The sequence below is a fragment of the Tenebrio molitor genome, chromosome 9 (genome assembly GCF_963966145.1).
Source record: "Tenebrio molitor chromosome 9, icTenMoli1.1, whole genome shotgun sequence".
Classification (NCBI taxonomy): Eukaryota; Metazoa; Arthropoda; class Insecta; order Coleoptera; family Tenebrionidae; genus Tenebrio; species Tenebrio molitor.
This window is the reverse complement of record NC_091054.1, coordinates 3,343,310-3,356,130: the sequence shown is the minus strand read 5'-3', so window position 1 is coordinate 3,356,130 and position 12,821 is coordinate 3,343,310.

Sequence of the window (12,821 nt, the reverse complement as noted above, 5' to 3'; positions counted from 1 at the left end):
TTGATGTTTCATGAAATATAAATTTTCTTTTACCATAACCTAGATTTCTTGTTTGACATTTTTTTATATGTATTGACAATGGTATTGCTTATATGTACTCTGAATTCTGGTTATGAATTTGTGTACAATCTGCAACACCATATTAAAAATGACACTGACAGCACGGATATCGTTGAAAACAACTATAGCTATTGATGACCCAAATCAAAAAAATTATACAGGAAACGAAATGACCCTAAAAACACACACGAAATGACGCTAAATAATCACAGTAAAATAAAGTGTCTGACCTTTGGGGCTTCTACTTCTGTCGCAATTTGCGACGAGTCCCCTCTTCTTCGAAGTAACGGACCTACTGTAACAAAAGAAAAACATATTGTAGCTTACATTTTTTCTGCTTGTTTGAAAGATTCAAGAATTATTAAATTAATATAAATTAAAATAAATTCTCTGAGAGTAATAAATATTGAAAGAAACTTAAAAAAAAAAGAGTGAAAATTAAATTACCCTTTAAATCCAGTCCACAGGCGATCCGCGCCGACCCCCACCAGTTGACGAAACCTAGACCTGTTGGAAAGAAAAAAACAACCTCCTTTTGGGAAATTGATTGCTGACATCATTTTTGTGTCAGATCACTGATCAAAAAGAAAACTTTAAATATCTGAAGAATTTTTTCATATTGTAATTAAATAATTTCTAAAGGTCTCCGTCAATATATATTATTATTATTATTAAAATATATGTATTTACAACAGCAGTTACAAGTAGTTGCTAGTTCAAATGGCAACGGTGCCTTATTAGCTCACATCTGATACGTGAAACGCGAGATGGAAACTGTTGATAAATCAATTATTAAATGATTTGTTTAAAAGCAGCTGTGTTAAGTCCTTAACTGCTTCGAAAATTTTGTAACGCGGTTTTTTCTCACCCCAGAAACATTGTTTCTCAATTGCGGGGGTGAAAATTTTGTTAAATAAATAATCACAGTAAAATAAAGTGTCTGACCTTTGGGGCTTCTACTTCTGTCGCAATTTGCGACGAGTCCCCTCTTCTTCGAAGTAACGGACCTACTGTAACAAAAGAAAAACATATTGTAGCTTACATTTTTCTGCTTGTTTGAAAGATTCAAGAATTATTAAATTAATATAAATTAAAATAAATTCTCTGAGAGTAATAAATATTGAAAGAAACTTAAAAAAAAAACAAAGAGTGAAAATTAAATTACCCTTTAAATCCAGTCCACAGGCGATCCGCGCCGACCCCCACCAGTTGACGAAACCTAGTCCTGTTAAAAAAAAAAAAAAAAAACAACCTCCTCTTGGGAAATTGATTGCTGACATCATTTTTGTGTCAGATCACTGATCAAAAAGAAAACTTTAAATATCTGAAGAATTTTTTCATATTGTAATTAAATAATTTCTAAAGGTCTCCGTCAATATATATTATTATTATTAAAATATATGTATTTACAACAGCAGTTACAAGTAGTTGCTAGTTCAAATGGCAACGGTGCCTTATTAGCTCACATCTGATACGTGAAACGCGAGATGGAAACTGTTGATAAATCAATTATTAAATGATTTGTTTAAAAGCAGCTGTGTTAAGTCCTTAACTGCTTCGAAAATTTTGTAACGCGGTTTTTTCTCACCCCAGAAACATTGTTTCTCAATTGCGGGGGTGAAAATTTTGTTAAATAAATAATCACAGTAAAATAAAGTGTCTGACCTTTGGGGCTTCTACTTCTGTCGCAATTTGCGACGAGTCCCCTCTTCTTCGAAGTAACGGACCTACTGTAACAAAAGAAAAACATATTGTAGTTTACATTTTTTCTGCTTGTTTGAAAGATTCAAGAATTATTAAATTAATATAAATTAAAATAAATTCTCTGAGAGTAATAAATATTGAAAGAAACTTAAAAAAAAAAACAAAGAGTGAAAATTAAATTACCCTTTAAATCCAGTCCACAGGCGATCCGCGCCGACCCCCACCAGTTGACGAAACCTAGTCCTGTTAAAAAAAAAAAAAAACAACCTCCTCTTGGGAAATTGATTGCTGACATCATTTTTGTGTCAGATCACTGATCAAAAAGAAAACTTTAAATATCTGAAGAATTTTTTCATATTGTAATTAAATAATTTCTAAAGGTCTCCGTCAATATATATTATTATTATTAAAATATATGTATTTACAACAGCAGTTACAAGTAGTTGCTAGTTCAAATGGCAACGGTGCCTTATTAGCTCACATCTGATACGTGAAACGCGAGATGGAAACTGTTGATAAATCAATTATTAAATGATTTGTTTAAAAGCAGCTGTGTTAAGTCCTTAACTGCTTCGAAAATTTTGTAACGCGGTTTTTTCTCACCCCAGAAACATTGTTTCTCAATTGCGGGGGTGAAAATTTTGTTAAATAAATAATCACAGTAAAATAAAGTGTCTGACCTTTGGGGCTTCTACTTCTGTCGCAATTTGCGACGAGTCCCCTCTTCTTCGAAGTAACGGACCTACTGTAACAAAAGAAAAACATATTGTAGTTTACATTTTTTCTGCTTGTTTGAAAGATTCAAGAATTATTAAATTAATATAAATTAAAATAAATTCTCTGAGAGTAATAAATATTGAAAGAAACTTAAAAAAAAAACAAAGAGTGAAAATTAAATTACCCTTTAAATCCAGTCCACAGGCGATCCGCGCCGACCCCCACCAGTTGACGAAACCTAGTCCTGTTAAAAAAAAAAAAAACAACCTCCTCTTGGGAAATTGATTGCTGACATCATTTTTGTGTCAGATCACTGATCAAAAAGAAAACTTTAAATATCTGAAGAATTTTTTCATATTGTAATTAAATAATTTCTAAAGGTCTCCGTCAATATATATTATTATTATTAAAATATATGTATTTACAACAGCAGTTACAAGTAGTTGCTAGTTCAAATGGCAACGGTGCCTTATTAGCTCACATCTGATACGTGAAACGCGAGATGGAAACTGTTGATAAATCAATTATTAAATGATTTGTTTAAAAGCAGCTGTGTTAAGTCCTTAACTGCTTCGAAAATTTTGTAACGCGGTTTTTTCTCACCCCAGAAACATTGTTTCTCAATTGCGGGGGTGAAAATTTTGTTAAATAAATAATCACAGTAAAATAAAGTGTCTGACCTTTGGGGCTTCTACTTCTGTCGCAATTTGCGACGAGTCCCCTCTTCTTCGAAGTAACGGACCTACTGTAACAAAAGAAAAACATATTGTAGTTTACATTTTTTCTGCTTGTTTGAAAGATTCAAGAATTATTAAATTAATATAAATTAAAATAAATTCTGAGTAATAAATATTGAAAGAAACTTAAAAAAAAAAAAAAAAAAAAATGAGTGAAAATTAAATTACCCTTTAAATCCAGTCCACAGGCGATCCGCGCCGACCCCCACCAGTTGACGAAACCTAGTCCTGTTAAAAAAAAAAAAACAACCTCCTCTTGGGAAATTGATTGCTGACATCATTTTTGTGTCAGATCACTGATCAAAAAGAAAACTTTAAATATCTGAAGAATTTTTTCATATTGTAATTAAATAATTTCTAAAGGTCTCCGTCAATATATATTATTATTATTAAAATATATGTATTTACAACAGCAGTTACAAGTAGTTGCTAGTTCAAATGGCAACGGTGCCTTATTAGCTCACATCTGATACGTGAAACGCGAGATGGAAACTGTTGATAAATCAATTATTAAATGATTTGTTTAAAAGCAGCTGTGTTAAGTCCTTAACTGCTTCGAAAATTTTGTAACGCGGTTTTTTCTCACCCCAGAAACATTGTTTCTCAATTGCGGGGGTGAAAATTTTGTTAAATAAATAATCACAGTAAAATAAAGTGTCTGACCTTTGGGGCTTCTACTTCTGTCGCAATTTGCGACGAGTCCCCTCTTCTTCGAAGTAACGGACCTACTGTAACAAAAGAAAAACATATTGTAGTTTACATTTTTTCTGCTTGTTTGAAAGATTCAAGAATTATTAAATTAATATAAATTAAAATAAATTCTCTGAGAGTAATAAATATTGAAAGAAACTTAAAAAAAAACAAAGAGTGAAAATTAAATTACCCTTTAAATCCAGTCCACAGGCGATCCGCGCCGACCCCCACCAGTTGACGAAACCTAGTCCTGTTAAAAAAAAAAAAAAACAACCTCCTCTTGGGAAATTGATTGCTGACATCATTTTTGTGTCAGATCACTGATCAAAAAGAAAACTTTAAATATCTGAAGAATTTTTTCATATTGTAATTAAATAATTTCTAAAGGTCTCCGTCAATATATATTATTATTATCAAAATATATGTATTTACAACAGCAGTTACAAGTAGTTGCTAGTTCAAATGGCAACGGTGCCTTATTAGCTCACATCTGATACGTGAAACGCGAGATGGAAACTGTTGATAAATCAATTATTAAATGATTTGTTTAAAAGCAGCTGTGTTAAGTCCTTAACTGCTTCGAAAATTTTGTAACGCGGTTTTTTCTCACCCCAGAAACATTGTTTCTCAATTGCGGGGGTGAAAATTTTGTTAAATAAATAATCACAGTAAAATAAAGTGTCTGACCTTTGGGGCTTCTACTTCTGTCGCAATTTGCGACGAGTCCCCTCTTCTTCGAAGTAACGGACCTACTGTAACAAAAGAAAAACATATTGTAGTTTACATTTTTTCTGCTTGTTTGAAAGATTCAAGAATTATTAAATTAATATAAATTAAAATAAATTCTGAGTAATAAATATTGAAAGAAACTTAAAAAAAAAAAAAAAAAAAAATGAGTGAAAATTAAATTACCCTTTAAATCCAGTCCACAGGCGATCCGCGCCGACCCCCACCAGTTGACGAAACCTAGTCCTGTTAAAAAAAAAAAAACAACCTCCTCTTGGGAAATTGATTGCTGACATCATTTTTGTGTCAGATCACTGATCAAAAAGAAAACTTTAAATATCTGAAGAATTTTTTCATATTGTAATTAAATAATTTCTAAAGGTCTCCGTCAATATATATTATTATTATTAAAATATATGTATTTACAACAGCAGTTACAAGTAGTTGCTAGTTCAAATGGCAACGGTGCCTTATTAGCTCACATCTGATACGTGAAACGCGAGATGGAAACTGTTGATAAATCAATTATTAAATGATTTGTTTAAAAGCAGCTGTGTTAAGTCCTTAACTGCTTCGAAAATTTTGTAACGCGGTTTTTTCTCACCCCAGAAACATTGTTTCTCAATTGCGGGGGTGAAAATTTTGTTAAATAAATAATCACAGTAAAATAAAGTGTCTGACCTTTGGGGCTTCTACTTCTGTCGCAATTTGCGACGAGTCCCCTCTTCTTCGAAGTAACGGACCTACTGTAACAAAAGAAAAACATATTGTAGCTTACATTTTTCTGCTTGTTTGAAAGATTCAAGAATTATTAAATTAATATAAATTAAAATAAATTCTCTGAGTAATAAATATTAAAAGAAACTTAAAAAAAAAAAAAAAAATGAGTGAAAATTAAATTACCCTTTAAATCCAGTCCACAGGCGATCCGCGCCGACCCCCACCAGTTGACGAAACCTAGTCCTGTTAAAAAAAAAAACAACCTCCTCTTGGGAAATTGATTGCTGACATCATTTTTGTGTCAGATCACTGATCAAAAAGAAAACTTTAAATATCTGAAGAATTTTTTCATATTGTAATTAAATAATTTCTAAAGGTCTCCGTCAATATATATTATTATTATTAAAATATATGTATTTACAACAGCAGTTACAAGTAGTTGCTAGTTCAAATGGCAACGGTGCCTTATTAGCTCACATCTGATACGTGAAACGCGAGATGGAAACTGTTGATAAATCAATTATTAAATGATTTGTTTAAAAGCAGCTGTGTTAAGTCCTTAACTGCTTCGAAAATTTTGTAACGCGGTTTTTTCTCACCCCAGAAACATTGTTTCTCAATTGCGGGGGTGAAAATTTTGTTAAATAAATAATCACAGTAAAATAAAGTGTCTGACCTTTGGGGCTTCTACTTCTGTCGCAATTTGCGACGAGTCCCCTCTTCTTCGAAGTAACGGACCTACTGTAACAAAAGAAAAACATATTGTAGCTTACATTTTTCTGCTTGTTTGAAAGATTCAAGAATTATTAAATTAATATAAATTAAAATAAATTCTCTGAGAGTAATAAATATTGAAAGAAACTTAAAAAAAAAAAAAAGAGTGAAAATTAAATTACCCTTTAAATCCAGTCCACAGGCGATCCGCGCCGACCCCCACCAGTTGACGAAACCTAGTCCTGTTAAAAAAAAAAAACAACCTCCTCTTGGGAAATTGATTGCTGACATCATTTTTGTGTCAGATCACTGATCAAAAAGAAAACTTTAAATATCTGAAGAATTTTTTCATATTGTAATTAAATAATTTCTAAAGGTCTCCGTCAATATATATTATTATTATTAAAATATATGTATTTACAACAGCAGTTACAAGTAGTTGCTAGTTCAAATGGCAACGGTGCCTTATTAGCTCACATCTGATACGTGAAACGCGAGATGGAAACTGTTGATAAATCAATTATTAAATGATTTGTTTAAAAGCAGCTGTGTTAAGTCCTTAACTGCTTCGAAAATTTTGTAACGCGGTTTTTTCTCACCCCAGAAACATTGTTTCTCAATTGCGGGGGTGAAAATTTTGTTAAATAAATAATCACAGTAAAATAAAGTGTCTGACCTTTGGGGCTTCTACTTCTGTCGCAATTTGCGACGAGTCCCCTCTTCTTCGAAGTAACGGACCTACTGTAACAAAAGAAAAACATATTGTAGCTTACATTTTTTCTGCTTGTTTGAAAGATTCAAGAATTATTAAATTAATATAAATTAAAATAAATTCTCTGAGAGTAATAAATATTGAAAGAAACTTAAAAAAAAAAAAGAGTGAAAATTAAATTACCCTTTAAATCCAGTCCACAGGCGATCCGCGCCGACCCCCACCAGTTGACGAAACCTAGTCCTGTTAAAAAAAAAAAACAACCTCCTCTTGGGAAATTGATTGCTGACATCATTTTTGTGTCAGATCACTGATCAAAATAAAACTTTAAATATCTGAAGAATTTTTTCATATTGTAATTAAATAATTTCTAAAGGTCTCCGTCAATATATATTATTATTATTAAAATATATGTATTTACAACAGCAGTTACAAGTAGTTGCTAGTTCAAATGGCAACGGTGCCTTATTAGCTCACATCTGATACGTGAAACGCGAGATGGAAACTGTTGATAAATCAATTATTAAATGATTTGTTTAAAAGCAGCTGTGTTAAGTCCTTAACTGCTTCGAAAATTTGGTAACGCGGTTTTTTCTCACCCCAGAAACATTGTTTCTCAATTGCGGGGGTGAAAATTTTGTTAAATAAATAATCACAGTAAAATAAAGTGTCTGACCTTTGGGGCTTCTACTTCTGTCGCAATTTGCGACGAGTCCCCTCTTCTTCGAAGTAACGGACCTACTGTAACAAAAGAAAAACATATTGTAGTTTACATTTTTTCTGCTTGTTTGAAAGATTCAAGAATTATTAAATTAATATAAATTAAAATAAATTCTCTGAGTAATAAATATTGAAAGAAACTTAAAAAAAAAAAAAAAAAGAGTGAAAATTAAATTACCCTTTAAATCCAGTCCACAGGCGATCCGCGCCGACCCCCACCAGTTGACGAAACCTAGTCCTGTTAAAAAAAAAAAAACAACCTCCTCTTGGGAAATTGATTGCTGACATCATTTTTGTGTCAGATCACTGATCAAAAAGAAAACTTTAAATATCTGAAGAATTTTTTCATATTGTAATTAAATAATTTCTAAAGGTCTCCGTCAATATATATTATTATTATTAAAATAAATGTATTTACAACAGCAGTTACAAGTAGTTGCTAGTTCAAATAGCAACGGTGCCTTATTAGCTCACATCTGATACGTGAAACGCGAGATGGAAACTGTTGATAAATCAATTATTAAATGATTTGTTTAAAAGCAGCTGTGTTAAGTCCTTAACTGCTTCGAAAATTTTGTAACGCGGTTTTTTCTCACCCCAGAAACATTGTTTCTCAATTGCGGGGGTCAAAATTTTGTTAAATAAATAATCACAGTAAAATAAAGTGTCTGACCTTTGGGGCTTCTACTTCTGTCGCAATTTGCGACGAGTCCCCTCTTCTTCGAAGTAACGGACCTACTGTAACAAAAGAAAAACATATTGTAGCTTACATTTTTCTGCTTGTTTGAAAGATTCAAGAATTATTAAATTAATATAAATTAAAATAAATTCTCTGAGAGTAATAAATATTGAAAGAAACTTAAAAAAAAAAAAACAAAGAGTGAAAATTAAATTACCCTTTAAATCCAGTCCACAGGCGATCCGCGCCGACCCCCACCAGTTGACGAAACCTAGTCCTGTTAAAAAAAAAAAAAACAACCTCCTCTTGGGAAATTGATTGCTGACATCATTTTTGTGTCAGATCACTGATCAAAAAGAAAACTTTAAATATCTGAAGAATATTTTCATATTGTAATTAAATAATTTCTAAAGGTCTCCGTCAATATATATTATTATTATTAAAATATATGTATTTACAACAGCAGTTACAAGTAGTTGCTAGTTCAAATGGCAACGGTGCCTTATTAGCTCACATCTGATACGTGAAACGCGAGATGGAAACTGTTGATAAATCAATTATTAAATGATTTGTTTAAAAGCAGCTGTGTTAAGTCCTTAACTGCTTCGAAAATTTTGTAATGCGGTTTTTTCTCACCCCAGAAACATTGTTTCTCAATTGCGCGGGTGAAAATTTTGTTAAATAAATAATCACAGTAAAATAAAGTGTCTGACCTTTGGGGCTTCTACTTCTGTCGCAATTTGCGACGAGTCCCCTCTTCTTCGAAGTAACGGACCTACTGTAACAAAAGAAAAACATATTGTAGCTTACATTTTTTCTGCTTGTTTGAAAGATTCAAGAATTATTAAATTAATATAAATTAAAATAAATTCTCTGAGTAATAAATATTGAAAGAACCTTAAAAAAAAAAAAAGAGTGAAAATTAAATTACCCTTTAAATCCAGTCCACAGGCGATCCGCGCCGACCCCCACCAGTTGACGAAACCTAATCCTGTTAAAAAAAAAAAACAACCTCCTCTTGGGAAATTGATTGCTGACATCATTTTTGTGTCAGATCACTGATCAAAAAGAAAACTTTAAATATCTGAAGAATTTTTTCATATTGTAATTAAATAATTTCTAAAGGTCTCCGTCAATATATATTATTATTATTAAAATATATGTATTTACAACAGCAGTTACAAGTAGTTGCTAGTTCAAATGGCAACGGTGCCTTATTAGCTCACATCTGATACGTGAAACGCGAGATGGAAACTGTTGATAAATCAATTATTAAATGATTTGTTTAAAAGCAGCTGTGTTAAGTCCTTAACTGCTTCGAAAATTTTGTAACGCGGTTTTTTCTCACCCCAGAAACATTGTTTCTCAATTGCGGGGGTGAAAATTTTGTTAAATAAATAATCACAGTAAAATAAAGTGTCTGACCTTTGGGGCTTCTACTTCTGTCGCAATTTGCGACGAGTCCCCTCTTCTTCGAAGTAACGGACCTACTGTAACAAAAGAAAAACATATTGTAGTTTACATTTTTTCTGCTTGTTTGAAAGATTCAAGAATTATTAAATTAATATAAATTAAAATAAATTCTGAGTAATAAATATTGAAAGAAACTTAAAAAAAAAAAAAAAAAAATGAGTGAAAATTAAATTACCCTTTAAATCCAGTCCACAGGCGATCCGCGCCGACCCCCACCAGTTGACGAAACCTAGTCCTGTTAAAAAAAAAAAAACAACCTCCTCTTGGGAAATTGATTGCTGACATCATTTTTGTGTCAGATCACTGATCAAAAAGAAAACTTTAAATATCTGAAGAATTTTTTCATATTGTAATTAAATAATTTCTAAAGGTCTCCGTCAATATATATTATTATTATTAAAATATATGTATTTACAACAGCAGTTACAAGTAGTTGCTAGTTCAAATGGCAACGGTGCCTTATTAGCTCACATCTGATACGTGAAACGCGAGATGGAAACTGTTGATAAATCAATTATTAAATGATTTGTTTAAAAGCAGCTGTGTTAAGTCCTTAACTGCTTCGAAAATTTTGTAACGCGGTTTTTTCTCACCCCAGAAACATTGTTTCTCAATTGCGGGGGTCAAAATTTTGTTAAATAAATAATCACAGTAAAATAAAGTGTCTGACCTTTGGGGCTTCTACTTCTGTCGCAATTTGCGACGAGTCCCCTCTTCTTCGAAGTAACGGACCTACTGTAACAAAAGAAAAACATATTGTAGCTTACATTTTTTCTGCTTGTTTGAAAGATTCAAGAATTATTAAATTAATATAAATTAAAATAAATTCTCTGAGAGTAATAAATATTGAAAGAAACTTAAAAAAAAAAAAAACAAAGAGTGAAAATTAAATTACCCTTTAAATCCAGTCCACAGGCGATCCGCGCCGACCCCCACCAGTTGACGAAACCTAGTCCTGTTAAAAAAAAAAAAACAACCTCCTCTTGGGAAATTGATTGCTGACATCATTTTTGTGTCAGATCACTGATCAAAAAGAAAACTTTAAATATCTCAAGAATTTTTTCATATTGTAATTAAATAATTTCTAAAGGTCTCCGTCAATATATATTATTATTATTAAAATATATGTATTTACAACAGCAGTTACAAGTAGTTGCTAGTTCAAATGGCAACGGTGCCTTATTAGCTCACATCTGATACGTGAAACGCGAGATGGAAACTGTTGATAAATCAATTATTAAATGATTTGTTTAAAAGCAGCTGTGTTAAGTCCTTAACTGCTTCGAAAATTTTGTAACGCGGTTTTTTCTCACCCCAGAAACATTGTTTCTCAATTGCGCGGGTGAAAATTTTGTTAAATAAATAATCACAGTAAAATAAAGTGTCTGACCTTTGGGGCTTCTACTTCTGTCGCAATTTGCGACGAGTCCCCTCTTCTTCGAAGTAACGGACCTACTGTAACAAAAGAAAAACATATTGTAGCTTACATTTTTTCTGCTTGTTTGAAAGATTCAAGAATTATTAAATTAATATAAATTAAAATAAATTCTCTGAGTAATAAATATTGAAAGAAACTTAAAAAAAAAAAAAAAAATGAGTGAAAATTAAATTACCCTTTAAATCCAGTCCACAGGCGATCCGCGCCGACCCCCACCAGTTGACGAAACCTAATCCTGTTAAAAAAAAAAAACAACCTCCTCTTGGGAAATTGATTGCTGACATCATTTTTGTGTCAGATCACTGATCAAAAAGAAAACTTTAAATATTTGAAGAATATTTTCATATTGTAATTAAATAATTTCTAAAGGTCTCCGTCAATATATATTATTATTATTAAAATATATGTATTTACAACAGCAGTTACAAGTAGTTGCTAGTTCAAATGGCAACGGTGCCTTATTAGCTCACATCTGATACGTGAAACGCGAGATGGAAACTGTTGATAAATCAATTATTAAATGATTTGTTTAAAAGCAGCTGTGTTAAGTCCTTAACTGCTTCGAAAATTTTGTAACGCGGTTTTTTCTCACCCCAGAAACATTGTTTCTCAATTGCGGGGGTGAAAATTTTGTTAAATAAATAATCACAGTAAAATAAAGTGTCTGACCTTTGTGGCTTCTACTTCTGTCGCAATTTGCGACGAGTCCCCTCTTCTTCAAAGTAACGAACCTACTGTAACAAAAGAAAAACATATTGTAGCTTACGTTTTTTCTGCCCATTTGATAGTTTCAAGAATTACTATTGGGGACACGGAAAACTGGGCAGATGTGTCATTCAGTTGTCAAAATTTCTAAACCATACCTTAGCTACTCATAACCAAGCTTGAGTTAATTTGACAGTTTTTTTGAAAATATCAATCATAATGACGGTAAAGGTGCATTTACATTGACACTTTTTGAAATGACAATAACAGACTGCCCAGGATTCCATGTCCCTCATTGTACAAAATTAATATAAAATAGAATAAATTCTTCGGATATAATTTATATTGAAAGAAACTGAAAAATGAACAAAAATTAAATTTCCCTTGTGTTTTTATTAAAAGTCCTAACAAGATTTTCCATAAACTTATACAGGATGTTTCTGAATTACCTGTGTTAATTTTAACCAGTGAAAGAACTCGCCAATTTATGAAACTTTTCTCTATAACAATTTGTAAAATTCGTAAAAGTATTCCAAGATTTTTTGCCCCTCAATTTTTACCAAACGAGTCATTTTGTGTGATTAACTAGTTTCTATTTTTGTAACCATGAGAATCTACATTTTAATTATTTATTTTTTTCTATAACAATGGTACTTTTTAACAAAGCTCTGTTTCTATCACAACAGAAAATTTTCGCCCTTATCCATAGGCGGGTATACACTTTGATAGTTAATTCATTCCAAATTTTAAATCAATTTGTATTGCTTTTTCGTAAAAATGTTATAGAGAAAAGTTCCATGATTTGGCGCGTTCTTCCACTGGTTAAAATTAACACACGTATTTTAAAAACAGCCTGTAGATAAAGTCCATTCAAAAAACATCTGCACTGTTAAAACCAAAATTGCAGTTGTTAGGTTGGTTAAATCACTAGTTATTTTCATATTGCCCAGTTGTCATCTATGATTTTTTAATTTTTCAAACTATTCATTTGTTTAAATTCACATTGTCAAATAAATTTCAGAA